Below are 26,635 nucleotides of genomic sequence, written 5' to 3'. Positions count from 1 at the left end.
GAAGTCCCTATTTCATTCTTTTTTTTTATGGCTGAGTAATATTCCATTGTGTATATACACCACATGTTCTTTATACATTCATCTGTCGATGGACATCTATGTCGATTCTGAGCTAATGAGATTGTTGGTATTTTCTTTCTTGCTTCCTTCCTTCCTTTCTTTCTTTCTTTTTTTTTTTTTTGCTGCAAAAAGCGTTATTGTTTCCATTTGGTCCAAGGCTTGGGAGAGAGCTCCAGGGTGGTTAAAAGCTGCCTAGTGGCTGCAGAGCGGGGCTTCAAGCGGAAGCCCTGACGCCACAGGGGCTCCTCAAAGGCCGCTGGGCTCCGGAAGCTCCTACTCGTGCTGGAGGGCGAGCCTTTCCACGAGGGCCTCGCCCAGGCCCCGCTGGGGACCAGCCGGCCTGCGGAGGTTGGTCAGGTGGGCGCGCATCTTCTGGATGAGTTTCACCTGCTCATCTAGGAGGCGGCTCTCCGGGAAGTCACAGAGGCGGGGGTCTGCGCGGGCAGAGCCCGGGGCGTGCAGGTCTACAAGGGCCTGGTTCAGGTCCTCCGCGAGCACGACGGCTTCCACAGCGTCCTGGGTTTCACCCCACTCATCCTGAGACGCTTCTGCACGTCCTGGAAGAGGGCGCGGCTGCCGCGCTGCTTTTGCATTTTCAAGAGGCGCTGGGCGTCCTCACGCTTCCCCTCGGGCACTTCGCGGAAAAAGTGGCCCAGGCCCTCCAGAGCCGCGTAGTGGCGGTGGAAATAGGAGCCCAGAGAGAGGTAGGTGCGGGAGGCCGGCAGATGCATGTTGACCAGGCGGTTGACGGCGGCTTCATGGAGTTAAGCTCAGAATATGGTGTTGGCGGTCCCGGTGGCCGAGGACATCTGAGCGGCTGGTTCCGAAGGCTGCGAGTGGAACACAGGCTGGAGGTGGTCGGAGGCGGGAGCGAGGGGCGCCCCTGGGTCTGTGCCGTCTACACAACGTTGTAGCAGGAGACGGAGCCGCGGGAGTGCCCAGCACACTGCCTGTTGATATTTTCTAAGCTAAAGAAAATTTTAGATCTTTCACGGTGGTACAAAAAAGAACTTAAATATCATTTTAATGATTTCCCCTGTGTGAAGACATTAAGAAAATGTAACAGCCCTGCTTTATCAAACTCTAGGCTTTAGTTACAATTCCGTAATTCTTATTTTGTTTGGTTGTTTGTTGTTGTTGAAGTGTGTGGTTCTTTACTCAGAAGAACATGGATATTCATTTCAATTTGTAATAAGTTGTGAGCTGAACTCAAATGGTTATAGCTTCCGGAACAGAGAATAAACTGGCTACTACTGTGACCAATTATAATGACATGCCAGTCTGTTCTCTGCTCCAAGTCTGGTGGTTTCCAGTCAGGAAGGGTGAAGCAGCCGCAGTCTTAGGTGGCCAAGCGAAGAGTGTAGCTCGGCAAGCATTTGTCGTAGGACCCCTGATGAACATGTGACTCCACAGGAATGCCCTTAAACTCCACTCTTCGAGGCAGCTTTACTAAGAGGTGCAGTGCAAAGAGCCCTGGAATCCAACTCTGAAAACCTAGGTTCTGAAATATTGTTCTCCCACCTACTTGCTCTAGAACTATGATCAAATCATTTGACTTCTAGGAAGCTCATTTCCACATCTGTAAAGAGAGGGTAATGATATCCGTTCTACCTGTCTAGTGAGGGATATTGGAGTATTATATTAGCTAACATATTCGTTAGCATTTGCCTTGTAACAATCACAAGCCTCTGTGGCATATGACAATAAATATTTGTTTCTCATAGATCTACAGCTTTTAGCTAATCTAGGCTGGGCTTCCTGGGCAACTCTGCCGATGTTGCCTGGATTCACATGGCTGGAACGTTGACCGATCCCCCCAGGGCTGGACAAGCGTGATTAACCCAGATATATCCTTCTCATGGAAATGGCAGGAGTGCAAGATCGCACGAGAACAAGCCCCATTGTGGAAGCACTTTTACAAGACTGTCCTGTGTCATATCTATCATTGGTCAAAGCAAGCCACGTGGCTGAACTGAAAATTAAGGAGTGGGCTTGTATACCTGGCCTTTTGATGGAAAGATGTGTAAAGTCACACGGTAAATGGTATGGATACTGGGAAGGATGAAGAAATTGGGTTAATGCAGTCGAACACAGCTGATGCTTATAAAGTGCTATGCAAAATATATTAATGTAATGAAACTTCTGTGATCCGGAATATGTCAATTAACCATATATGAACTAACTTGTGAGTAACTTTTATGGATAGAAGAGACTATAAGTCAGTTTATATTCCAAATATTTTCCATTTTAGTGGGTTTATAGGTAGCATTATATATAGTGCTTTCGTCAGTTATTGTGCTTCTTAATTGGTAGTGTGGGACACAAGTTTAAATGACTTGGTTGTCCGAGAGAATTTTTTCTTTTCTCCTGGATTGAGATCTTGAAGAAAGCCAGTTGTGTATGTCAGAGTTTCATTTCACACTTTAAAACTATGTTTCTCTGGCTGATTCCAGGGAAGTAGCAAGATCGATTCAAGAGGAGCATGGAATATCCTGATATGTCAGGAAGTAAGGAAGTGATCAGAAAAATGTTAGGGACATGCCACAAGTACAGAGCAGCCAGCTTGAAGGGGCTTCTGCAGGCTGAATCTTAGACAATTTGAGCACCAAAATAATTAATTACAGTACTGAATTATAAACCAATGGAAAAACAGGTATATACATGGATAAATGGGGGAGAAGGGTGGTGGGCTTTTGCTTACAAGGACAATGCCAAGGGTCACTGTGGAGGGAGTCCTAGAGTTGGAAGATTATCATTTTGCAACCATCATAATAAAGCCTCAGTCGGGCAAGAATCATCAATAGATACTAAATGTAGGGGAAGTTTTGATGGGCAGGATATTCCATGGTTGTTAAGTGTCTCCCCAGAGATGGCGCATTAGCAGCAAGGGAAGGAAAAAAATAGTAAGTATACAATGGAAAAATTGGACAACACCTAGTCCAGGTGACCAAAATTAACATCACCAGTGAAGGAGAGATGGATACCATGTAGCTCCAGAGGTGATACCCTGAAAAGGATACATGTCACCTATGTAGTATTTTGACTGAGAATGTGTAATCTGAATCCAATCCTGAGGAAATATCAGCTGGACACAGAATGAGGAAAAGGAGGTGGGACAGTATTCTTTCAATGTCAGTGTCATAAAAGGCAAAGGCCGTGGAAGTGTTTGAGATTAAAGGAGTCTGAAAAGACATGACAGCTAAATGGCAACACCTGAGCCTAAACCGAACCGTATACTGCAGGGGAGGTGAAAATACCATAAAGGACATTATTAGGTCAACTGACAAAATTGAAATATGGACAGTAGATTAGGCAAAAACATTGTTCTGACCATGATGAAGTAACAGGGGCCAGATGTACCCTCCTACCTTAAACAACTAAAGAAGCAGAGAAAATGTACGAAACGATGGTTCGCAGACATTAGACGATAGGCAGCACAGGACAGAGATCCCTAAGAGAAGAGACACAAACAAGGGGAACCCTATGATTGCCCCTGTTTACTGCCTGGAGCCAGTTTGCAAACCTCAGTGCAGGGACGGGCAACGCAAACAGAACCCCCAGGTTTCCTGAGTTGCGGAGACATAGTTGAGAATTTGGAGAGGCCACGGTGGCTAGGATTCGCAGGGCGGGGGACCAGAGAGGAGAGTGCTGCCTGGAGACTGAACTCTGGAGGTCTGCAGAGGGGCTCCCTTGAATCGTCCGCTTAGTGCTGATCTGTACATGAGTTTTTTTTTTTTTTTTTTGTACATGAGTTTTTAAGGAAACTAGCTGAGGCCAGGGAAATAATCTCCCAAAAGTATCAAGTGGAAAACTTCTTGGCGATCACACAAGTTTGGGAGTAGTTCATCTTCCCTTTTGCTAGACTGGAGAACCCTTGTACTATGTGGGCATTAGGTAGAGTATTTAGAAAGGTGTTATCTCAATAGTGGGATCGAGCTAGGCCTAGACTAAAGGCTGCTCTGGTCTGATTCAGCGTAACAGAGCTGAAAAGCAAGATTTGAAAGAATCAAATTGTTTCCAAGTAACTTAACTGCATCCCAGAGGAAAGCTCACAATTATTTACCAAGAATTACAGAATATTACAAAAATTACTTCTAAAAAACCCAGCAGCTAACAATGAACCCAATGTCTGGCATCCATTTAGTCTGTAACTGTACTGTGGTTATGGAAGAGGCTAGCTCTACTCTTAGGAAGTACACACAGAAATATTTAGGGATCAAGGGCCATGACGTATGAAATTTGCAAAGAGAGAGGGGTGGAGAATAGGTGAATCTGGGTAAAGGATATACAGGGTTCTTTGTACAATGTTTATTTTTACAGCTTGTGAATTTGAAATTATTTCCAAGTAAGTTAATTCAAAAAAGAAATATAAAAACGATGTTTCTTGTACCTCAGAAACCAGCAGAATCCTATTTGGATCATGCTATGATGGTGCTCAATCTATCCACAAGAATGTGTATAACTTTCAATTATCAACTGCTACAGAGAATTCAAAATAGCATTTAGAGGGGATCCTGCAAAGGCAGCAAATTGGGGAAAAAAGAAGAGAAATATAACAGATAGCTATTTGTTACCATGATGGGCATTTGGAAATTCTTTAAGTGTTGGCTTTTTCCCCTCATTAGCCAATTCCTATATTTTGCTGAAGTGAGGGATTTTCCAATTTGCTTTTCTCCGACCTGTCCTGACATTGTTATCTATCGCGTTCTGGATGAATGGAATCTAGAGCCTTTCTGATGTAGGTGCTGAGGCAGTCTGACTTACTGCGCAAGGAAGGAACAGCTTCTAGTGTGAGGCAACCAACGACAGGGAGACCAGTTCCTGGTCTCAGTAGAACACAGCAGTTCCAGGTGGAGACAACAGTTTTCTGCAGCACTTGATGCTACAGTGTTTCCACATGTCCAGTCAAAGGTGGGGGCATGTGAACATTCTGATGGGAACTGGATTTGTCAGAACAATAGGAAATAGACTTAACCAGAGAATTCTGGTTCCTTCTCTTCCTGGATAACCCTCCTGCAATGTGGGTCTAATGTTCTGTTGAGGTCTTCACTGTTCTTATCCTGTGACCAGTTGGAATTATTTTTCTACATCGTGTGATCCTCAGCTGCAAGAAGAAAATCCCTAAGTTTATGCTGCATCAAGGTGATGAAGGTCAATTCCCTGATCAGTCTGGGTTTTGTGGCATCTGTAATATCCTAGCATTGGGGCCTGAGAGAGAGGAGGAAGTGTCACAGGTTTTGAAGCCAATGGAATAGTCCCTATTTCTGCTATTTGGGAATAAATTAGACCGAAGGAAATAGGTTATTAGTGGGGTGTGTGTGTGTGTGTATATGTATGTGTGACAGTTCCTGTCTTTAATAGCCCAGGAACTTACCCCTCTAAGATGCCCAGAGAGGTGTTCATTGAACATTTTTCTGTCTCATGGTCTATTGATTTGCTTTAATATGAAACTTCTATTCCCATGTTGGGTCTTTCCTAATCAGAAACATTAAGCAAGCATAAAGTATTAAGTAATTTTCTTTTGGGAAACCATGCAATTTCGTCTCATCTGTAGCTAATGAAAATTTATGATTCAGACAATGTCTAAAAGTTCCAAAAACCATACACAAAAATCACTGACTAAGAACAAAATGGTCAGCCTGGCAGATAAAGAGGTTGTTGAACGGCATTTATAAGATTCTATGCTGCGTGAAGCCCAGGGGGATCTCAACTCTGGCTGCACATTAGAATCATTTGGGGAGCTTTAAAAAATTCTATGACCAGGAAGCCAAACACTGGATTGATTAAATCAGAATCTCTGGAGGTGGCTTGGGTATTAGGAGCTTTTAAAGCTCCCCAGTTATATGTGGAACTTAAAAAATAAAACAGAAGAAATTAATGGGGCTTCCCTGGTGGCGCAGTGGTTGAGAGTCTGCCTGCCGATGCAGGGGACACGGGTTCATGCCCCGGTCCTGGAAGATCCCACGTGCCGCGGAGCGGCTGGGCCCGTGAGCCACGGCCGCTGAGCCTGAGCGTCCGGAGCCTGTGCTCCGCAACGGGAGAGGCCACAACAGTGATGAGGCCCGTGTACAGCAAAAAACAAACAAAAAAACAAAACAAATTAATGAATATAACAAAACAGAAACAGACTCACAGATGTAGAGAACAAACTTGGTTACCAGTGGGGAGAGGGAAGGCAGGAAGGACAAGATAGGGGGAGGGGATTGAGAGACGCAAGCTACTATGTATAAAATAAGTAAGCTACAAGGATATATTATACAGCACAAGGAATATAGCCATATTTTATAATAACTATAAGTGGAATATAACCTTTAAAAATTGTGAATCACTATGTTGTACACCTGAAACTTACATAATATTGTACATCAACTATACCTCAATTAAAAAAAATAAGCTCCCCAGTTCATTCCCACGTGCAGCAGCGAGTATTGAGAACCACTGAGCTAGAGTGATATCTGATTTTCACCTTCACCTTGCGGCAGGTATTTCAAAGAAGAAAACCCAGGGGATGATTTTCCGCAAAAAAAAAAAAAAAAAAGGAAAATAATGTTTCTTATCGGGTGTCTTAGCCCGTTCACAGAAATGTAGGCTTTTTCTAGCGTGCACCTCAAAACTCCTCTAGTTATTACCGTGTTCCAATGCCGCTTCCACATTTTTATGTATTCTTTTATAGCAGCACCCCACTTCTTGGTACCAATTTCTGTCTTAGTCTGTTCAGGCTGCTGTAACAGAATACCATAGATTGGGTGTGAGAAATAAAATACTGCCTGCCATATCGATAAACAAAGCATGTCACAGTCATCGGGAGGTGAGCTGAGGAGCCCTGAGGGAACTCAGGAAGGAAACAAAGAATACCTGCCATCTAGCAGCCAACGGACTGCAGCCACTCCCCACGGTGAGCCCTGAGGGAACTCAGGATGTGAAAACACAGGATACTGGCCCCAGATAGCTGAGGCGCATATCAAAGGAATGGTTTCAGTGAGCCCAGACTCTTGCATCTTCTCAAACATAGAAAAGTGCTAAATTCCTTAACTTGAGATTTCTAGCTTTCATTAATTAACAGTAATCTTTTGTTCCTACTACCTGCCCTTTGTTGCAAAACTATCATATATCCTAGCTCCCCCCTCACCTCCTCAGAGCAGTTTTTTCAGGGTTACCTGAGATGCTGCCTCCAGGCTTGAAGTCCTCAGTATGTCCCCCGAATAAAACATAACTCTCAACTTTTAGGTTGTGCATTTTTTTTTAGTTGACAGGTGGTTTATAAACGACATGAATTTATTTCTTACAGTTCTGGAGGCTGGGAAGTCCAAGATCAAGGGGCTGGCAGATTTGGTGTCTGGTGAGGGCCTGCTTCTTGATTCGTAGATGGCCATCTTTTCACTATATCCTCACGTGGCAGAAGGGGCCAAGGGGCTTTGGGGGTCTCTTTTATAAATGCACTAATCATATCCCAAAGGCCCCACCTCCAAATACCATCTCAGTGGGGATTCAGTTTCAACATGAATTTTGGTGGGGCATAAACGCTCAGTCTATGGCACTGGGGATGAGAGGAGAGAAGCAAAGGAACGTGAGAATCACCTGCAAAGTTTGTTCAAACCATCCATACTCCTGACCATCCTAGATTAATTCATTCCCTCCTTTTGGAATCACTGTCAACATTCAATCTTGGAGAAAAGTGTTAAGGATGGTTATATTAGTAGGTTGCTTTTGATAGCAAGTGACAGAAAATGTAACTCAAAATGGCTTAAATAATGAAGGGATTTATAACCCTTGCAAGCAAAAAGTTTACAGACTAGTTTGGCTTTTGGAGAGCCTTGATCCAGTAGCCTAAATACATCAGCAAGGATTTTGTGTCTCCACTCTGCTTTTTGCAGAGTCGTTCAACCTAAAGATGCATCCTGTTGCAGTCTCAAGATGGCTGCAGGCAATACCTAAGGTTCCTTTTTCTTCCTTCACTTCTAGCAGGAGAAAGAGAACTTGCTGCCTTTCCAGCAGCAGTTCTAATATTCACCCTGATTGGCCTAGAGCATGCCACATGCCTACCTGTGAACAAATCATTGTATAGAGAGATGGAGTGCACTTACTGGCTTAGTTTTGCTCAAATGCTCCACCCCCGAGAAATTGATGGCTGTTGGAAGGGAAAGTTGGGGGGTGGGGATGAGGAATTGATGTTGGCAGTGCAGCCAACTGAGGCCTTGGGATGGTCTCAAAGGTTAAGTGTGAATATACTTCAGGAATAAAAAAAAAAAATAATGAGACTCATTTCACCCATCCTTACCACCAGTCTTGATAGTTTATAGCATGAGTTCTCAACCTTACAACTATCGGCATTTGGGGCTAGATTTTGTTCTTGCTATGGGGGCTGTCCCATGCATTGTAGGATGTCTAGCAACATCCCTGGCTTCTACCCCCAAGATGCCAGTAGTACCCTCCACCGTCACCACTCTCCCACAGATGTGGCAACCGAAAATGTTTCCAGACATTGCCAAATGTCCTCTGAGGAACAAAATTTCTCTTTCCAAACCACCGTTTTATTTATTTATTTTTTATTGAAGTATAGTTGATTTACAATGTTGTGTTAATTTCTGCTGTACAGCAAAGTGACTCAGTTTTATATATATATATATATATATATATATATATATACATACACACACACACACATTCTTTTTTATTTTCTTTTCCATTATGGACATTGAACATAGTTCCCTGTGCTATTCAGTAGGACATTCTTGTCCATCCATTCTATATGTAATAGTTGGCATCTACTAACCCCAAACTCCCAGTCCATCCCTCCCCCACCCCCTTGGCAACTACAGGTCTGTTCTCTATGTCTGTGAGTCTGTTTCTGCCTTGTAGATAGGTTCATTTATGTCATATTTTAGATTCCACATATAAGTGATATCATACGGTATGTGTCTTTCTCTGTCTGACTTACTTCATTTAGTATGATAATCTCTAGACCCATCCATGTTGCTGCAAATGGCAATATTTCATTCTCTTTTATGTCCGAGTAGTATTCCATTGTATATATGTACCACATCTTCTTTATCCATTCATCTGTCGCTGGACATTTAGGTTGTTTCCATGTCTTGGCTATTGTGAATAGTGCTGCTATGAACATAGGGGTGCCTGTATCTTTTAAACCACTGTTTTATGGTTGAACCTCCTAGATAAAAATCTCTATCGCAGAAGCAGAGATCAGTTTTCCTCCGTTTCTCCAAGGTTTAGGAAAATAATTTAAACTATAGCATGAAGAAATAAGTTAGATGTAAAGCAGAATCCCACCATTACACATGTGCATTAAGTATTAAATTTATTCCTGTATTACTATGTTATTCTTTACTGGAATTCTTTTTAAAAATGTTCTCACATGTTTGAAGTGAAGCCTATCTGCGATGAAAAGTGTTACTAGATCACTTTTCAGGATTCCTCCTAAGCACCAGTTTGTAAGATTTCTCAGCCTCTTTCAGAGGAGAAGCATTGCACTGAATATTTGTAAATATCAATATTTGTAAATATTATAAACGTGGATGCTTCATTTTGGGTCACACTTTTGAGTAGCAAAAAACTATAATTTGGCAGAATTCATTTGGGGACCTTTGGGCTCTGTTGGGCTCAACTTAGCTCCATGTGTCTTCTCATTCTGGAACCCAAGCTGGAGAGCAGATACTATCTGGAGCTGTTCTCATGGTGGAAGGCAGAAGGTCAAAAAGGGGAACAAAGCCATATCGAGAACAGCATGAGAGCTTATATTAGGATGTGGTATAAGTCATAACTGTCCATGTTCCATTGGCTAAGGCAAGTTACATGACCAAGCCCCAAGTCTGTGGTGTGGGGGCATTCCTACGTGTTAGAAAACACAGGGTGATAAGTGTTGCAGAGCATACACAAGTGGCTCAAAGGAGCTAGTTCTACCTGGGAGAGTCAAGGAAGACCTCAGAGAGAATATGATGGTTAAGCCAGAGTTTGAAGGATAAGTAGAAGTTCTCAACAAACCAGGAATGGGGACCAAGGTGGGAGAGAGGGCATTCAAGACAAGGGAAGAGTGTAAAGCAGAGAGGTACCTATTCTCCAAAGAAGATCTCTATAATCACATGGAAGGATGCTCAGCATGATTAATCATCGGGGAAATGCAAATCAAACCCACAGTGTGATAGCACTTCACCCCCACTAGGATGTCTCTCATCAAAAAAACGGATAGTAATAAGAGCTGGTAAGATCGTGCAGAAACTGGAACCTTCATACACTGTTCTTGGGAATGTAAGATTATATAGCTACTTTGGAAAACAGCCTGCTAGTTCCTCAAAAGGTTAAACATGGAGTTACCGTATGATCCAGCACTTCCACTCCAAGATACAGGTACTATGTTTTTTACAAATTAAAGTTTGTGGCAACCCTGTGTTGTCAGATGACGGTTAGCATTTTTTAGCAATGAAGTATTTTTCAATTAAGGTATGTCCATCTTTTTAGACATAATGCTATTGTGCATTTAATAGACTACAGTATAGTGTAGACATAACTTTTATATGCACTGGGAAACCAGAAAATTCATGTGACTCGCTTTATTGTGGTATTCAATTTATTGTGGTGGTCTGGAACCCAACCTGCAATATCTCCAAGGTATGCCTGTGTATACCCAAGACAACTGAAGACGTATTTTCACACAAATATTTGTACATGAATGATTCATAGCTGCATTATTCATAATAGCCAAAAAATAGAAAGAAGCCAAATGTCCATCAACTGATGAATGAATAAATACAACGTGGTATATCCATACAATGGAATATTATTTGTCAATAACAAGAAATAAGGTACTAATACATGCTATATCATTATGCAAATGAAAGATGCCAGACACAAAAGGCTAAATACATGATTCCATTTATGTGAAATGTACAGAACAGGCAAATCTATAGAGAAAAAATTGTATATTGATGATTGCCTAGGGCTGAGAGGGGATTGGAGAGAAATGGGGAGTGACAGCCAGTGGGTAAGGGGTTTCTCTTGGGCTGATGAAAATGTTCTAAAATCAATGTGGCAATGGTTACACAACTTTGTAGATATACCAAAAACCATTGGATTATACACTTTTGTGGGTGAATTGTATGGTACGTGAATTATATCTCAGTAAAACTGTTAGCAAAAAATCTTCCACATGGTAAGGCACAGAGGCACAGGACCATAGTGTAGTCCAAGAACCTAAGCAGATTGGCATAACTATTACAGAATGGGAATGGGTACATCTAGGAAGGCAGGTAAGGATCAGATCATAGAGGATCTGAGGGCAGCTTGGAGCAAGAAGAACATTTTAGGAATATTAATTCATATGTGGAGACTGGGTTTGAAGGAAAAGGATGCAAAGAGGATGGGTAGTTAAGACTACTGCAGCAGATCCAATATTAGTTCACCAGGGCTGAGTCAGAATGATGGTGGCAGGGATGTAGAAAGGGAAGAGAGAATCCAAGAGATTTTTAAAAATATTTATTTATTTATGTATTTATTTAGGCAGGCTGTGCCAGGTCTTAGTCGCGGCACGTGGACTCTTAGTTGCAGCGGGCATGCGGGATCTAGTTCCCCGACTAGGGATCAAACCCGGGCCCCCTGCATTGGGAGCTTGGAGTCTTACTCACTGGACCACCAGGGAAGTCCCTCCAAAAGATTTTTATGAGGCCAAAATAATAGGATTTTGTGGGCAGGGAAGAAGGAAGGGAAGGATCTTTCTTACACATTCTTTTGTCCCCAGCAACTTAAAATGTCTGACACAAAACAGTGCCCAATAATGTTTAGTGAATTAATGAATGAATGAAGTGGATGGTTACAATTTCAGAGTTTCTGTTACCCGATAGAGAACTTTGGGACACAGCAAGGTATTTTGCGGGGTGAGCTCAGGACTGTAACATTTAGAGAAAGGATACTGTTCGTATGAGGGGAATGGCTATTTCAGGGAGAGAAAGAAAATAATGGTAAATCCAAAGGTATACTTCATCTCTCTCAGTTTTGCCTACGGCCAGCCTGCTGTGCGCCTGTGGGATTTTTTTTTAATGAAGAATTATAAAAAGCCAGTAAACTCCACCTAACGTTGGTGCCTTCAGGCTTTTGTACCCATTAGCCAAGTAGACAGAGTCTACTCCCACATGTAAGACAGAACACAGCATGCTTTACAATATGTATTGACCAGATAAATATTTTAATGAGGCTCAGTAACTAAGATACAACCACCAGAAACCGCTTAGATAATTTTATTCATTTCCTCCTGGTCAGCTATGGCCCCCCTACTCCACTATGATACCTCCTTAGGTGCTCACACTGGAAGATCTAGCTTTCATATACTATAGCTTTGAGTTAAAAGTTGTGACCTAATTTCCAAGCAGAGCAGAAGAATCCTCTCTGGAGATGGATTACGTACAAGGAGATGAGGCGTTTATGTTTGTAATAACAGCATGCCTCCACAGGAGACTGTGCTCTATCTAATGATCGAAGAACAACTTTTGTTTGTGCATTTGCAGGGGTAGGGTGGGGAGGATTGCACATTTGCCTTATTCTGAGCCATCGTCAACCTATTGGCTATGACAAGGTGACTTCCTATGGACTTCCTTTCCCTGCTTCAGTAAGAGAAGCTTATGGATGAGTAATGGAAAATTCTGCATTTGCCTAGTATTTGAAGTATTGACAAGGTAGTCCTGGGTCTAAGCTTGTGGGTAGTACTTGGGCTTACTTATGACAAAAGGAAAGAATGCAAGGAGTATCTGGGGGTCTCCCTAGGGACCAGTTGCTAATTAAAGTGATCGAAACCAAGCACGACAGTCAGGGACATTGTAGAAGAGGTGACTTTTGACCAGGTAAGCCTTCTGAAGAAAGATTTCTTCTTTCTTTTTCTATCAAATGGTCTTTAAAGTACCACCGGCAAACTTGGAATGTGAACCAGGGTGTGGATTTGAGTAGTAGTGAAAAATAATGTTGAGTCTTTTCCAGGGCTAAGGTTCTGGTTCAGGAACTTGTGACCATCTAGAAAGACCTGTCTGTCTCTCAGTGGAATCATCCTGTCCCCTTTGGGAAGTGAACCCCCATCTGGAGTGACTCTGCCCTCATTTGGGCTATTCATGTCTTTGGAGCTCCTGGGGTGTCCCCTGATGCGGCTCAACCCCTAAGGGTTGTGGTCTCTGAAGATGTTTTCACATTGAGTGTGCTCCTTGGACACCCCAAAAATTCAGCTGTACTTACTGCTATATACCCATCGTTTCTGAGCTAACACAGGGATCAAACTGGCAAATCAGACTTACAAGAATCACACATCTTACCCAGCATCAAGCTTTACTGATAATTTCAAGGGTACAGGTAATGAGCACAGACAAAGCAATGGGAAGTCAGGGACTACCAGTGCAGCTCTCCTGGCCCTTTCTTGCCACGTTAAGACACATACCAGGTCAGATTTAACATATAAGATCTCTAAGCAATGTCAAAGTCATCACTTACAAGAAAAGAAAGCTACTTTGGTGATGGTATGTCTCCATTTTTTCTACTCTGATTGTTACATAACTTACATTTTCCAGGGAGCCGTGCCCCATAAATACGTATGTTCCAGGTTTGTTTACCACAAACAATGCCAGACAAACCAAGTACATCCTCCTCAGAGTATTCCATAGATAAAGACTGTCCTACTATTGGAGTGTTTGCTAGGAGGTCTGTCATTAGCATGTGTACAAGGAGATCTGACTGGCTCAATTTCTTTCCTTCCCAGACAGTAGTCCTTCAATAGAAGGAAAGGCTAGAGTGCACTCTTCTGCTTTCCTTCCCAGATTCCAAGGGACAGGAATGGGATGCAGAGTGTCTTCTGTGTCTGTTTATAGCTGCCCAGATTGTGGAAGGTCTGGGGCACTGGGGGAAATGCATGTTTTGAAGTTGGACTTATAGACAAATGAAGCTCAAACCTCAGTACTTCCCCTTTCTGGGTTACGTTAAAGAAGTCATTACAGGGCTTCCCTGGTGGCACGGTGGTTGAGAGTCCGCCTGCTGATGCAGGGGACACGGGTTCGTGCCCCGGTCCGGGAAGATCCCACATGCCGTGGAGCGCCTGGGCCCGTGAGCCATGGCCGCTGAGCCTGCGCGTCCGGAGCCTGTGCTCCGCAAAGGGAGAGGCCACAACAGTGAGAGGCCCGCATACCACAAAAAAAAAAAGAAGTCATTACAGCTCAGTCACTTTATCTGAGGACTGGGAATATTATCTACCTCACTGGTTTGTTGTTATACCTACATGAGTCTTTTTGTGTGAAAATACTTCTTGAACCATAACAAGCTATGTCCACGTACAGTATTATTGCTGTTGTCAGTGAGTGTCTGCAGTCCTTTCTGTTTGGGTGTTCATCTGTGGCCTGTGCCGAGGTTGGTGGCTCTGGACTCTGAGTGCAAAGCCTCTTAGTGGTTAATGCTCTGGGTCGGCATCATGGCGTCCTGGATGACAGGAATCCTTTGTTTTGAAAACCTAACCTGGATCCTGGATCTACTCTTATAACACCACATTTTTCATTATATTTCTTCTCACAGTGTGCAGTTATATATTTTATAGAAACAGTAACAGTTAACATCACTGAGCATTCACTACATGCTAAGTACTCTTCTGTGCACTTGAAATGTAATATCCCATTTAATCCTTCCAACAACCCAATGAGCTCATTATTTTTCCTTTTTAATAATAGATTTTAATGATTACAGAAATAAAGTTGTAGTATGTGTTCAAAATGCTATGTTCTGTTTTGGTCAATTAGTAATAGATTGTGAGAATTTTTCTGTTACAGTCACCATGGTTATCTTTTAAAAAGCTGTTGGACTTTTAGGCTGTCTCTAATTTTTCAGAGGGATAAATAAAACTATAAAGGACATGTTTGTGCATAAAAATTGTCTTTTACCTAAATATGTCTTTTTTTTACATAAATGTATTTATTTATTTTTGGCTGCATCGGGTCTTCGTCGCTGCGCGCGGGCTTTCTCTAGTTGCGGCGAGCGGGGGCTACTCTTCGTTGTGGTGCGCAGGCTTCTCATCGCGGTGGCTTCTCTTGTTGCGGAGCACGGGCTCTAGGCACACGGGCTTCAGCAGTTGTGGCACGCGGGCTCAGTAGTTGTGGCTCGCGGGCTCTAGAGCACAGGCTCAGTAATTGTGGTGCACGGGCTTAGTTGCTCTGAGGCATGTGAGATCCTCCCGGACCAGGGCTCGAACCCGTGTCCCCTGCATTGGCAGGCGGATTCTTAACCACTGCGCCACCAGGGAAGCCCTAAATCTGTCTTTTAGCTTTGTTCCTATAGTTATTTCCCAACTTTTTATGGAACTGTTATGTACATGTAGAAGAGTTCACATGAATGTTCAGCCCAGTGAATTTTCACAAAGTGAGCACATTCGTGTAACCAGCAGACAAAGAAGAAACACAGTATTACCTGAACCCCGGAGTCCCCCTCATGTCTCCTTCAGGTAACCACTATCCTGACTTTTGACCCCATAGATTTCATTTTCCCTCTTTTTGAACTTTACGTAAATGGAGTCATACAGCGTGTACCCTTGTGTTTGGCTTCTTTCATTCAACATTCACCCACGTTGTGTGCAGTTACAGTTGGTTCATCTCAGAGAGGGTCGGTATTATTATTAATCTTACTTAATAGATGAGAAAACTGAGTCCCAGAGAGGTTAAGTGAACTTGCTCAGAATAGCAAGTGGCAGAGCTGGCATTTGAACCCGAGTAGTTTGAAGTCACTCTACTAACCATTATGTTATACTGCTCCTATTTATTTCATGTCCGCCTCCTCCACTATACTGTAAGCTGCAGTTTTTACTCAGCACCTAGCATTTAGCACATACCACATAATCAATAAATATTTCCTGAGTGGATGAATACGGATGAATGAATGAATGAATATCAGGGCTGCTTCTGCAATTCAGTGTTTTTGCCTAGGTTGCTAGAAGTGCGTGAGAAGGTTCTGTATCTTCCTTTCGTTCACCTTGATTATGGACTTCTCAGAGTCACTCCCACCACCTGTGGTCTCGGCCCCCTGTTATCCATTCTGCAGCAGACCCCTGTTGAAGAGAGATTTGCTTCTGTGTCTAGAGCTTGGAGAGTTCCTGGGCCTCATCTTGTCTTCCCACATGAGGGAGACTCAAGGGTAGTACCACTTGAGAGCTGCTCTGGGTGTTGGAATGACCCCTCTACAAATTCCTGCCTCTACAAGTCCCAGCGCAGTTAGAAATGATTATTGCCCTTTTTTTTCAGTACGCGGGCCTCTCACTGTTGTGGCCTCTCCCGTTGCGGAGCACAGGCTCCGGACGTGCAGGCTCAGCGGCCATGGCTCACGGGCCCAGCCGCTCCGCGGCATGTGGGATCTTCCAGGACCGGGGCACGAACCCGTGTCCCCTGCATCGGCAGGCGGACTCTCAACCACTGCGCCACCAGGGAAGCCCGATTATTGCACTTTTAACCCTAAACTTCCTGTGCAGAATTTCGACGTCCATGGACAGCTGGTCTCCTGAAATTCACAATAACTGTTTTGGTCTGGTTTTCTCTTTCTTTGTCTATCTGTAAATCTTGTTCGTATAATATCCTTGAGGCGGGGACATTTAGAAACTGCTTTCAGCTCTATTCCATCCAAAACAATGTGAGGTTGACCGTAGGGTTTGTACATCCCAAGCTTGATCAGGATGAGTGGTAAGACTTCAAGGAACAGCCTACCCTCTCCTCTGAAAATTGCCTTCAGAGAAATTATTTTAAACCAACTGTCTTAAAGCCCATAAATGATCACTAGGGAATTTCCAAAACCAAGAGAAGGGGTCACTTTCTCCAATATCAGATTTCTTCCAGCACTCTGAAGCCTGGTGCTATAAAATAATAATAAAAAAATAAATATAGCAACAATTCTTTGTATTATCGGAGAACACTTTTTCTTAGAACATTTTAGCCATTATTGTGACAGTTCTGTGTACTGGGCAGAAGTAAACTACTTAGATGGAGAAAACCATCCCAAGAGTTAATGCCCGTCTAATGGTCTTATTCTCAATGTTTTCTCCTTATTAGACGAACACTATATTCAAAACAGGAAATACATATTTTGAAGAACATACTTGAGAGTATTAAAAGAAAGCTGATTATTTGCACTTCTTCTGGTCTAGGATGGGAGTTAGCAAACTTCCTCTCTGAAGGACCAGATAGTAAATATTTTAGGCTTTGAGGCCCATACAATCTCTGTCACAACTATCCTAGCCTGCCCTTCTAGTATAAAAGCAGCTGTAAACAATATATAAATGGATGGGCATGGCTGCGTTCCAATAAAACTTTATTTACAAAAGCAAGGGCAAGCTGTATTTGGCGCACAGGCCATAATTTGCTGATCCCTTGTCTGGGAGATCTGACAGAAAAAATTAATCCAGGGAGCAAAATCTTTGTAAAACTTAAGTGGAGAAGTAGATATCTTCCTTAAGATTGATAAATCTTTTATAGAAATATTTATGTTGTCCGTGGTGCCCTAAATAAAACAGTTGAACGTGATAAAGAATGATTTCAAATGAGGATATGTGCGGAAAAGAGTTCACATAGCAGGCCCGACTGCAGTCCTTTGGAAAGCCTGCTTAGGTTGCCTGCTAAAGGCCTGCTTAGGCTGGCTGTTGAATGGCATCTGGAAACTTCGATTGTGGAGAGAGTTCCCACTCTTAGCTGATAAGACTAGCTCACTGTGCCTGCACTGTACGAACAACATGGTTTATGCTGAACACCTGCTTTCCTTCCAAGAATCGAGAATTTTTATACCTGCTAGGCAGAGGCTGCCTGTGTGACCAGCCTCCAGTTAAAAAACCAGCTTCCAATAAAAAAAAGTTCTGTGAGTTCTAGTGAGTAATCAAGCCTAGGGGTGGTCTTGGGTACCTCCCAACACAGATACATTCTTTTCTACCTTGTCCACTTAATATAGTCTCCCTTCAGATATGAATCATTGTTAAAGAAAAGTATATTCCAGACCCTCAGGATAGGTATAGGGCCCACTGGAGGAGAGAGATTGGATTCCACTCCACATATGGCATGGGCAAGTGGGAATTTATAGCCAAGGAGCAGGGTGGCAGGTCAGTGGATAGAAAATTACTAAGAGAAAACATCAGGGGTAAGGGGGGGGGGGTTCTAGCTCAACTGACCTAATAGGATTCTTTACTGAAAACAAGGCAGGGTGGTCAGACATTACCTGGGGGATGGTGGAGGATGAGGAACCTGATCATATATTGAGGGCGATCAGATATCCAGGGGAGGGAGTTCTGGTTAAACTGATTGAGCAGGGTTCTTGCCAAAAATAGGTTCTACAAGAAAGTGTGCAGATGGGCCTAGGAGAAGGTTCAAGAGCCTGACTGAAGTTTGGTCAAGCGAAGAATGTCTGTCACCATCAACTTTTAATTATGGAGATGTTCCTGGTCACAGTGACAAACCCTGGGTTTAGCAAAGTAGGAGGTTTGCAGAATCCTGAGCCACGAGGGTATGAGAAATTGCAAGGCAGTGCGTGGTCAGGGCCCCACTAAAAGGAACCGAGCAGCTACTTACTGGAAAACTGGTCCAAATCAGCAGAAAAATGGCTTCATGATGCAACTGTGACTTTTTGCAGCCTATGTATAACTCAACTGCATATCTGGGGTCAACATAACAGACTTGATGGGTAAACACAGTTCCTAAAAACCACAACCAGACTTGGGGTTCCGTAAATGGCCTGTGCCCGGCTTCATTACAATGAACCAATCTTGAACTGACAAACTTGGTCTTGTTCAACCAGTCATCCTTTATGAAACTTTCTCGGTTTGATTTTTATAAGTCCCACCCTTGCTTTTGGTCTGAGAGGGTCTCCGTGGGAGCTGTACTCCCCTGTGTAGTCCCTAAATATAAGTAAATCCTCAATACTTTAATTGTCTCTGAATTATTATTTGATAGTTAGTTTGAAGACTCCATCCCATAGGACTTAATCCTGCTGTGTTCGATCAGGTTTCCCCTCTCTTGTTCAGAAGTAAATTCACCTTAATACTATGTCTCAGAACTTCCCTGGCGATCTAGCGGTTAAGACTCCACACTTCCAGTGCAGGGGGCGCGGGTCCAATCCCTGGTCGGGGAACTAAGATCCCACATGCCGCATGGTGTGGCAAAAAAAACCTATGTCTCAAAGTCTTTATATTTCCTTTATCATCAATTACGTCAAAGGTTGGGTACAGGGAAGCCTGGGATGATCTGAATCATGCAGATATCACTGACTGGAAAAATCAAGGAAACCACCAAGATGAACACATACAACAAAAGAGAGGAAGACAAAATCCAAAACTTGTGAAAAAAACCTAAAGTTGTTCTTTTCCACATCTTAAGATAAAAGCTGTTTCTCTAGGACCCAAGAAAATATTGCAGGGAGAGAGAAACTTTTCCTATATGCTTTTACGTTCAGTAGCTGGGGCCTGCTAATTAAACTGACAATAGACATTGACAGGAGAAAAGGTTTATTACATATGCACATGAGGGCCTCACAGAAAAGGAAGTAAAGACCCCAGCAGGCACTTAGATCCAGGGGCTTATATTCCATTTTAACAAGGGGTGATAAGTTTGTGGAGAAGTGATAAGACAAAGAACAAGGGGTTTGGGATTCCAGGGGCAGTAAATTGTGGGCAGGTAAAATATATGGGAGAAACAAGTGGAAGATAAAAGCTGTTTAGTAAGGTTTGTTATGCGGACCCATCTTGGGACTGAGGTTCTGTGTCAGGTGATAATGGTGGTTTTCCTCTTCCTGGTGTGGGAGAGGGGAGTGGGAACACTTTTACAAGGAGAAATTTGTGCTCTGCTTCTAGGCAGATAGGAAGAGGGCAGAGAGTTCTTTCTGCATTTGTTGCTTCTTAACTGCCTTTAGCTCAAAATAATCCTTATGTCAAGGTGGCATATTTAGGGGTGGCATTTTCTTTTTATTTTTAATATTTATTTATTTGGCTGTGCCAGGTCTTAGTTGTGGCACGCGGGATTTTTAGTTGCAGAATGCGAACTCTTAGTTGCGGCCTGTGGGATCTAGTTCCCTGACCAGGGATGGAACCTGGGCCCCCTGCATTGGGAGTGCAGAGTCTTAGCCGCTGGGCCACCAAGGAAGTCCCACAGATGTGGCATTTTCTGATCCCCTTCTGCTTATGAATTAGTTGTAGGTCTTCACTCCTGGAAGGCGATTTAAATTGTAGTTTTACGTTTATGCCTCTTAAAATAAATGGTCCTTAACTTAAAACCCCCTTTCTAAAAAACCAGATGACATTCCCCATCTCCCCCTCCCCAACGTATTTGCTTGGCAAAGGTCTCGAGCACCCCACCCAAACCCACTTTTCTTTATGTTTGCTCTGCTCCCCCCAGCCCTTTTATACTCAGTCTTCAGATTTCACATCCCTCCCCTCAAAACTTGCCCTGTCCTCCAAATGGTTGGAGCTTCACAAAGGGTTTGAGAGCCCAGGAAATAGCATAAATTCCTTACAGTAAAACAGTAGATTTTAATGGAAAAAATGTTATTTTCTGGGGTCTGAAAAGCAACCACAGGCCTCTCCTTTGTGAGGCAAAAGCAATTTAAGATTCCAATTAAAGACCTTTCCAGTCCATGAACAGATGCATGGATAAAGAAGTTGTGGTATATATATGCACAATGGGATATTATTCAGCCGTGAACAAGAATGAAATCCTGCCATTTGCGACAACATGGATGGAACTGGAGGGTATTATGCTAGGTGAAATAAGCCAGACAGAGAAAGACAAATACTGTATGATTTCACTTATATGTGGTATCTAAAACAAACAACAAACAAACAACCCTAAACTCATAGAAAAAGATATCAAATATGTGGTTACCAGAGTGGGGGATGAGGGGAGGGGGAGTTGGAGGAAGGTGGTCAAGAGGTACAAACTTGCGGTTATAAGGTAGATAAGTACTAGGGATGTAAGGTACAACCTGATGGCTATAGTTAACACTGCTGTGTGGTATATAGGAAGGTTGTTAAGAGTAAACCCTAAGGGTTCTTAACATAAAGTAAAAAACCTTTTTTTCCTTTTTCTTTTTTTCTTTTGTACCTATTTGAGATGATGGATGTTAACTAAAATTATTGTCGTATGGACCCTGTTCAGGCCCTATCCTGGGTCAAGGCTCTCTGCTTCGGCAGGGGAGGGTTCTTTTTCCGCTCAGGTTAGAGCAGCCGAGGAATAACAAAACTGAGCTGAGATCGACTCAGCACAAGCTTTATTCGGTGGCCAAAGAATGGAGAAGGGGAACTAAGTTCACAGGTCATCTTCTTGCCCACCTGGTGAGAGGGATTTAATTTTAAAGAGTGAAGACACAGGGAGGAGGAGTGAGGCCAGTGGTGGGGAGGCATATGCATTAGTCTACTGGGGAAGGGGCAGGGCTTTTTCCGAGGGAGTGGGTGCCACTCCCTTTGTATCCTTTTTTGATCCTTAATGTCTGGTCATGGCCACCAGTAGGCATATCATTTAAATATGCTAATGTAGTAAAATCAGCAAATAATGAGACTCAGGGTCTGTTGGAGGTCAGATTCGTTGCTGTCTTGGTCCCAGCTGGTTCCATCTCGTTGTGTTTTTTGTTTGTTTGTTTTTGTAGCTTCCTTTCTTATCTCTGGACCCTTTAATTTAAAGATTATGTTAACTCCTGCTAAAGGCAGTGGTTGGTGGGTTTTGAGCAAAGACCTGGACAGCTCGGGCAATAATTTCACAATATATGTGAATCAAATCACTGTGCTATATACCTTAAACATATACAGTGCTGTATGTTGATTATATCTCGATAGAACTGGGTAGGGGAGGAAAGAGTTTACACTCTGCAAGCACCAAAAACAAAAAACAAAAAAGGACCTTTCCTTTGTCAAATGTTTCCACTGTTGTCACCCTACCCTACCACTTTACCACAAAGTACTTCTGGGTCTACCTGGATTTTGTTTAGAGCTGCCTTGAGTCACTTATGTAAATGGAAGAACCTAACCCTCAATCCTAATCCCAGGGCTTTCCTCTAGTTAGGAATTGACTACATTATTTTGATGCCTCGTTTCTTTTTACTTATTCAACATGTAAGAAATGTTTATTGATCACCTAACTGTGGTACAGTCATTAGCGATGCAGAGGTGAACAAGAAATAGTCCCTGTCTTTGAGATGCTTCCAATATAGGGACAAAAAAAAGCAAGCAATTTTGACAGTATGTACACTAATGGGGTAATTCAGTCACGTTATAAGAACACACTAGAGGAGCGCTCATCTCAATATTAGGCACTGCTAAACAGTCTGAAGCAGAGAAACTTGCTTTGTTTCCATTTTTCAAAATCACTGTCATGAAGACCTCTATATTTGGCTGACCTGATCCATTGTATTCTAGTACATCATAGATGACTTCTTCCATGACTCCTAGACCAGTGAATAATGGTGGATGCAGTAGTTCACGGAGGCTTCTTTGTTCTCTGAGTTCCCCTCATTCTACTCATCCTTTCTCCTTGCCATAGATGATTGCATCGAGGATTGAAACTCCTTAGTAACAGCCAATCCTACTTTCTCTCCTGAGAATTTGAAAAAATGTTTACAGAGATTAAAGACAGAAGATGCCTGACTTGACCGAAGCAGTGGTTCTCAGCTTCGAGCATGCCTCAGAATTCCTGGAGGGCTTCCAACCCCAGAGCTTCTGATTCACTAGGTGTCAGGCGGGGGTCAGAGCATTTGTGCTTCTAACCAGTTCCCAGATGCTGCTGCTGGTGGTCCTGGCACCATAGTTTGAGAATCACTGGACCAGAGAAAAGAGACGTTTTTTGTCAAAGCCCCTGTGGAGTCGTCGTATTACTAAAAATGGCTCTCAGCGTAGATGGCTTGTTCTTTCACAACAGCGCGCGATGGACTTACTTCCTATGTATGGTTGGCAACCGGGCAGGAGGTAGAAGAAGGGAAGAGAATCAGCTTGGCCAATTATAGAATCTAATTTTGGGTAGAGCACCTCTTTTCAAGTTGTATTGCTTTGGGGAAAGTTTGTCCTCTTTAATCGGATTTAACTTTGTTGCTGAGAATGATTTTTTTGTCCTTGGGACAGATGTTTATTTTGCCCAGCATTTACCCACTGGGGACTGGAGCGGTAAAGTGGCGCAGTTTCATCCCACACTGTTGGGGAGAGAACTCAAAAGGATTTGACTTATCACACCAGAGACCCTGGGCTGTCCTGCTGCACTTTGGGAATGTACTGCCTGAGAATTATGGAGCCTTTGACTACACTTAAAAATGGGTAGAAAGGTGCTGCTTTAGGTTGGTTCCCGAGAAGAAGACCCTGAGGTGAGGATTCGTATGAGAGTGATTTTTTTAAAGTAAGTGCTTCCAGGGAGACCTTTAAAGGGGTGAGAGAAGCGGGGGACTGGGAAGGGGAGGAACCCTGAGGGTGTGATCTCAGGTGGAGAGCCAGCCTCAGCCTGACCCTGCTGGGGAGCTCTGGAGTATGTCACGCCTCTGAGTTTGTCCCAACTTCAGGCCAGGGAGCGGGGCTTTCACATTCCTGTGCCTGCCTGTCCCTGGCTCTTTAAAGCAGATCAAAGAGTCTCAACTTTAGACCATTAGAAGCAAAAGCACACAGAAGCCTGGAGAGGAGCCTGGATGGGGCCCAAAGAGTGCCCACCACAGAAGATGATCAACCCAGCACAGTGCTAACCCCTGAGGAGAGTGAGTGGAGTTTTCCTGTAATGGAGTGAAAACTGTACACTGAACACATTTGAAGAAGGGGGCTCCTTCTCTCTCTCTGGAAGGTTCAGAGGAGAGCGGGCCTGGCAGCAAGGCCGAGAACTGGGATGTCCCGTCACAAGGACCCCACCCTCCTCAATGAAGTGTTTAATGTCCTTTGTTCTTTTCCTTTGCACTATGAGAGAATTCATATTTAGCATCCAGTTAAAAAGTACTTTCTACCCTGTAATACCAATAAGTTATCCCCAACTGGTCAGTAAAGTCTTAAACACATTCTCACCTGCCGTCGTGGGGGAATGGAGGGCAGGCCACCATAGAGCATGTGGCCCACCCTCCGTGCTCCATGACAGCATCGTTACAGGGGAGGGAAAGGCTGCCTCGGGTGGCCCCGAGCAGGAGCTCGCAAAGCAGAAAAGGAGGTGCCGACTGAATGACTCTGGAGCAGTCAGATGACAAACCCCTTTTTCTCCAAACGTAATAGAAAAGAACATCACATTTGAAGAGAGTAGGGAGGAGTTAAGGCTTGGGTTACACTTAGAGTTTAAGTGTCACACCGGATGTGAGAGGTTCTTACAAGAGACGATACCTTCATACCTTGGCCTTGTAGACACTAGATTGTTATCAAAATGGCGATGGCACAAGGCATTGACTCTCTGAGACAGATGAACAGATAACGAACGAAATTTCCAGAAAAATGTAGGCCGGGAGTCATATCTAGCTTTTATATATGACAAAACTAAAATTATAGTTGGGGTTATCATCTTTTCTTAGTAATGCATTTCAACTGTAATTTAGTATTAGACAGTGTTATATATTTAGTAACATTAGTCAGCCATATTAAAATGGATCTGATGACAATTTTTTTTCTTTTAAAAATATATTAAGTTTTTACTCTTTTCAAAATGTAGGATGACTAAGTCGGAGGTACTTTGTCTATAGGGACTTCTTTGGGTAAGGTAATGTGGTGACCTTGAATATACACATAATTTTAATATATACATGTATTATATAAATGTTAACATTATATATACCAAAACCTGTTACCAAAAATTAACATTATATATATACCAAAACCTATTAAATAGCATTAAATATGCTATTTAAATAATATTTAAATATGGAGTTTTAGCATTTATAAAATTGTAAAATATATACACATATATATATATACACAAATATATTTTTATTTTTCTGAGCACCAAGCATACTTTCCATTTTCTGAGCTATATTTGGTAATTCTTGTAAAAACATGCAATCTATGGACTGGCTTAGGGATTAGAGCGTTGTGGATAATGAAAAAGGTTTTTTTTTTAATTAATTTTTTATTGGAGTCTAGTTGATTTACAATGTTGTATTAGTCTCTGCTCTACAGCAGTGTGAGTCAGTCATACATGTACATCTATACACTCTTTTTTAGATTCTATTCCCATATAGGTCATTACAGAGTATTGAACAGAGTTCCCCATGCTGTACAGTAGGTTCCCATGAGAAAGGTTTTGGTTTTAGCCCTTGTCCTTGGAAAGGCTTCCAAGTGGTAGCAGGAGCCCACTTTCTGACCTCAGCAGGTATGGTATAGTGGATGTAACTGAGTTTTTTTTGGGGGGGGAGGGGTTTTTTGCGGTATGCGGCCCTCTCACTGCTGTGGCCTCTCCCGTTGCGGAGCACAGGCTCCGGACGTGCAGGCTCAGTGGTCATGGCTCACGGGCCCAGCCGCTCCGCGGCATGTGGAATCTTCCCAGACTGGGGCACGAACCCGTGTCCCCTGCCTCGGTAGGCGGACTCTCAACCACTGCGCCACCAGGGAAGCCCTGTAACTGAGTTTTTGTATGATGATGCCGATCTTGCTTTGCTTCCAGATCCTGATCCTGAATGTTGTTTTCATTATAAGTCTCCTGGGAATGAATACGTTTTGGATCTGCTCATTTTCTTGTGATGTTCCCCTTTCCAGTGTCTTGAAGTTCTGCTAATTGAGGCTCTGATGGACTGTAAGCCTCACCTGAATAAATGCTTCACCTTGGGAAGAATTAGAAATAGGGAAAAAAAATAGATGCTATGATTCCTAAAGTCCTTGCTAGATAGAGTATCTGCCATTTTCCATATAAATGTTAGGAAGCCCAAAGGCTTCTAGGCAGCACATTTTAATTTCAGGGGAAAGATAAAGTTTGTCTTCTAGGAAAAACCATATATATTCCTGGATTTGCTCTAATTATTTGAGCTTTGACGAGTTTTAAAACCTTCTGGGTCTCTATTTCCTCATCTGTAAAACTGAGACTATAGTAGGCTTTGAGAGATTAAGGCATGCGGACACTCCGTACACGGCGAGCACTCAATAACTGTTAGCCATTGTAATTCTATAAAGCTAAACAGAGCTAAAGAACAGGTGATCTCTGTTTACATTAAAAACTCAGTTTACATAATCTAGGTTTACGTCATGGGGTTATCCCTGTCTCTGGTTACACCCAGGGCAGGGAGCTGGATTTGTTGAGTGTAAACTGTGAACTGAGGTCAGAAAGGGGTTGGCAGTGTATGTGCTGAGAAAGTGACCAGGCCAAAAGGCCTGCAGAAATGGAACATTCCCCTGCGGTCCTCTGAGAGGAAAATGGGGAGCTGGTGGCCTCTTCCTCCACGATGCAATCAGCAGTGGCCTGGGAGAAGCACACTTGGAAACAACCCCGTTAGCAAAATATGCCTCTTGGTTTTGGTTTTTTCTGGTTTCAGAGCCTGAGTTCCTACCACTATATTGTTCTGGTTGGGTTCGTTCTGCGTTCCCCAAAGACGCTAAGCCTCTTACTTGTTTCTGACATTTGGGATCTTGGAAACAAAGCATTTTATAAAATTAAAGGATGACAGT

General features: G+C 43.0%; 1 pseudogene; it reads right to left on the bottom strand.

Moving 5' to 3' along the window:
* Positions 1-333: 333 nt before the first annotated feature.
* Positions 334-26,635, bottom strand: part of LOC132418249 (ferritin light chain pseudogene) — a 30,501-nt pseudogene continuing 4,199 nt past the window's right edge.

Source organism: Delphinus delphis, chromosome X (assembly GCF_949987515.2).
Source record: "Delphinus delphis chromosome X, mDelDel1.2, whole genome shotgun sequence".
Classification (NCBI taxonomy): Eukaryota; Metazoa; Chordata; class Mammalia; order Artiodactyla; family Delphinidae; genus Delphinus; species Delphinus delphis.
This window is presented reverse-complemented; position numbering and strand designations above follow the sequence as displayed.